Here is a 4,342-nt window from a genome sequence, read left to right as displayed (position 1 = left end):
GTGCCCGCGGGCGCGCCGGGATGCATGGCTGGAGCTCGCCCGCTTCGGCTCGGCTCTGCCCGGCGCCGCATGGGCACCCCCGGAGCCTCAGCACGGCCCCATAACGCCGCGCTGCCCGCCCGCTGCCCGCCCCAGCGCCGCTCTCCCGCCGCCGGCAGCGCAGGCAAAGGCAGCAGCGGGCGGCGGGGCGGGCAGCGGGGCCGGCCGACGAGCAGCTGCCTCAACCTATCAGAGCCGCGCACTTGCCGCATAATGAGCCGGGAGGAGCAGCCACTCAGAAGAGCGGTTGGCCCGCGGGGGCGGGGCGGAGGGGGGGAGGAGAAGCGCTCATTGGCCGATGAGACGGCAGCGGGCGCGGAGGGGAGGGGCGTCCCGATTTACCTCAGCGCCGGGGCTCGCACCGTCGGGGCAGCGGCTCCATCGCCTTCCCTTGCCCCGGCGCTGCGGGCCCGCGGGCAGCGCCGGGGCAAGGGAAGGCGATGGAGCCGCTGCAATCGTGATGCGAAACCTTCCAGCTCCGTACAATCCCCCCCCTTCTCTGATTTCCTTTCTTTCTACCCAGACAGTTTCAGCTTTCCGGCTTTGGATCTCTCTGGGCTTTTCCCGCCACGTTAGAGTCAGGTGCTATCCGGAACGTCTTCCCTCCAATATCACATTTTCTGAGAATTGGGCTATTAAAACCGCCGAGGAAGTGCGGAGATGATCAGGTGGGATAAAGGACAGGTTTGGAGATGAACTGACCTCCCCATGGTTTCTCCATGTCACCCTTTCCCCCTGAGGCGTAAGCGGTGCCCTCAGCTTGAGGGAGTGTCGCCGAGATCTCCTCCTGCCGTGCTCTTCCTCCCGCTCTGAACATGCAGACCCCAAATACCAGTGCCCCCGGAGCCCTTCTGCGGATGAGGAACAGGACTCCCTTTCTCCAGCTCTTCTCTCCCGCTCTGTCTGGAACCCGCTGCTAATCCAGCACGGCCTAAACAGCACCACGGAAGGATCCTCATCCAGCTTAGAAGCCCTCGGAAGCCCTTTGAGATGTTCTTGCTACTCACCTTCTGGCTTGTCAGTGGCTGCATCTCAGGGATGGGGGATGTGATCCCTGTAAGTGATCCGGACAGTACTTTGGGATGAAAGGTGCTGTCTAGAGGTGAGGCAGCGGTGCTGATGTTTTTATCAGCCGTTGTCCCCTGCCCAGCACATCTATATCTGACCTGACAGTGGAACGTTATCAAGGTCCAATACATTATATTAAACAGACTTCACTTGAGTGTAAATCCTGCCTAACCAAAGTGGGTCTCCAGCATCATCTAGTGCTGTAAAACCACAAAGAAAGGGACATTTGAGAGGATTTCAATTTGCAGACCATGGCTGGGCTCTCAGACACTCTGGCTAACGTTTGCTAACAGGGACTTCTCTCCTCACCCTGGGTGAGCCAGGCCCCAGATTCACACGGGGAGCACCCTGGCTCCTGCGGCCTCTGGCTGAGGCACCCCATGCGTTGTCCATCCCCTAGGGCTTCCACTCAAGAATGTTAATCAGACTTGGCTTTATCCCTAAACAAGATTTAATGACGAAATAGTAAGTTTAATTGCTAGACTAAAGACAAGGGTTCAGAGGTCTATCTGCTGTACAGACACAAAAGAGAACCATAAGACAAGATAATGCAGTTCTGGATTATACCTGTCAATCCACATTTCCCTCGGTTCCTTTAGTGTCTCAGCTAGATTAGGAGGACAACAACCCAACCTTCCCACCCGGCGGGCACGTCCCCGGAGAGTTTACAGCTGCACACCCCGCTGCGATGGCTGTGTCCCTCCTCGGGAGGCTGCAGGACAGAAAGAGAAGTGAGAAAGCCCACGTACTCCTGCCTGTCCCCGGCCAGGCTGGGATTTCCCGCTCCCCGTTCCCCCCACGGCTGCAGGGAATTGCCAGCTGGGGGTCGGGCACTGGGACATCACGGTGTTGGGGGCATCTCAGTCATTTCATCCTCTGCCTCCCCAGAGTATTTGGATTTACCTATTCTTTTGATGTGCGCTGTTTTTTGGTGAGCCACACCTTTCACAGCACTGTATTTTCTGAAATCTCTGCCTGTACAAATACCCGGCGAGATCTGTCACAGTCCACATATCTGGAGTAACACGTAGAGACCAAACACAACACAACAGTCCGTGAACCGAATTAAGAGCGTTTGGCTGAGGAGACCCTTCCCACGACACCATCAGCTCTGGGACCCTCCTTTCCAGGACGGCATCATGCCAGTGTTTTCCAAGGAGCCACTCCATGGAAGCGCCTTAGTCAACATTCAACCAGCAAGCATGTAACTTAGCAGCCTCGATGCATGCATGCAGCTTTTCTACCATGTTTTTATTAGAAGATGCATAAATTTTTGTACTGAATTAGCCTGCTGTCAGAGCACTGTTGTTTTAAGGGCAGAGCCAGGTTTTGCTGGAACCTCTACCTTTTATTTTTAACTTTTGCTACCAAACAAAAGGCAAATCTTTTCCCCACCAAGGGCCTTGATTATCTTGGGTGTCAGAAGCGATAGCATGATGCTGACTTCTTCATATATCAGCTTTACATCAATTCATGAAAAGCGTCATGCAAGAGTGAATTGTTCTGATCACACTGGCTGTGGTGTGAGCATCTTGTAAAATAATCCCTGCTACAAACTAGAGTTTACAAACTAATTAAACTAGGCAGATTGAAGGGGGAAATAAGACCCGGAGAGGTGTGTGACTTCTCCAAAAGCTGCTCAGTGGGTTAAGACAGAGCTAAGAACAGTGCTCGAGCCACCCAAACCCCCATCAGTACCAGTGCCACTGGTCCCCATCCTTCCTGGGACCAGGTATTTGCAAAGCAGATTTTGGGATGACGCAAGATCTTTCGTGCTTCAGCTACGGAGTCAAACAGTGAACAATCCCAAAGCACTTCTCTGCTGTGAGATAAAATAGATGGCACTGCTGGGCTCTCTGTGGTATGAAGGGTGATACGAACCACGCAGAAATGCAGTTGCAGGAGGAATTGCTTTCTAGTTTCCCTCTGTGTGCTGGCAAAGCTCTGCCAGCTGGCCCAGACGGGTAATTGTGAAGAGAATTACAGAGGACACTTCTAGGCAACGCATGAATCACAGTTGCGGGCAGCAATCGTTCCACAGGTGACACAGGCTGGCTCTCCTGGATGCAGATTTACTCCCCTCTTTTCTCGGTGTTTTGTAGAATTCAAACCAGAAAACCTGCTCCTTGCGTGCAGAGGTTGCTCCAGCGCACGTTCCTACGCCCATGAGGTAAGAGGAAAACCCTTCAGATGGAATAATTCTCCTTGTTCCTTATGTCCACCAGCACCAGCCAGGATAACATCAACAAAATGTCACAGAAAGTTTGGTTTAAGCCCTTAATATATGTCAGCTGTAGCTTGTAAAAGTTGGATTGGCTTTTTAAGAAAAATAGCCCCAAGATAGCTTTTACTGTAATTGTATCTTCAACAGTTGGACGTCAGGAGTTTTTTCCCTAGGAATGGCAAACGGGTAAGCCATCAGAAACAGCATCCGAGCAAAGGTAGGTCAGGAGGACGGCTGAGACTGCTTCGTCTGAGCTCTCCCTGGAGCAGGGGCTGCAAGGGGGGCAGGTTTTGACAAGCGAGTTGGGAACCCGTTGTGGCTCCATCCTCCCGACTGACCCACCTGCCTCCAGCTCGAGCCTGCACATCTGCTCGGCTGGGCACAGGTCTCCTCCGTACCTGCTGCCGCCTCGAGAGCAGGGCTCCGGCAAGGCTCGCACGCTTGCTCTTGGCTCTTGGAATTTGGTTTACGTCCCACATGCAGCAGTTGTGGCAGGAGCACGTATGTTGTGCCCCACTGACGAGGCCAACGGAGCAACAGGGGCTACATCGTGAAGAAACCGGGGTTGGAAAGAAATGGGCACAAAGAGAAACGCCAGACTGGGTTTGCTCCGTGCTGTTGCTGCAGAGCCCTTGAATCATAATAGTAGCTGTCTTGCTAGCTTGTTAATCAATAAACTAATTGAGCTGCATCGGTACGGTCTCTAGATCCCATTTCTTGCAGATTGATTTATTACACAGATGGCACTGGGAAGGTGCAGCTCCTGACAAGGGGTGATGGTGGCACTTAGCGGAGCACCGCTGAGACACGCCTGGAGGGTGCCCAGCTCTGCAAAACGCGCTTGTTAGAACAGGGCAGAAAGCAGAGAACCCAGCACACCTTCAAGCCGAGATGATCAAAGCCCCCAGCGAGGACAGAGAAGGGTCAGGTCTGTGGGCTCACCTCGCCGGCATCCACCCTGGATGACTCTTCCCAGGCCACGTGCCCTGCAGCTGCAGTCATGTGCTTTCC

The sequence above is a fragment of the Gymnogyps californianus genome, chromosome 19, assembly GCF_018139145.2.
Source record: "Gymnogyps californianus isolate 813 chromosome 19, ASM1813914v2, whole genome shotgun sequence".
Classification (NCBI taxonomy): Eukaryota; Metazoa; Chordata; class Aves; order Accipitriformes; family Cathartidae; genus Gymnogyps; species Gymnogyps californianus.
The sequence above is the reverse complement of the archived record's forward strand: the minus strand, read 5'-3'. Positions refer to the sequence as shown.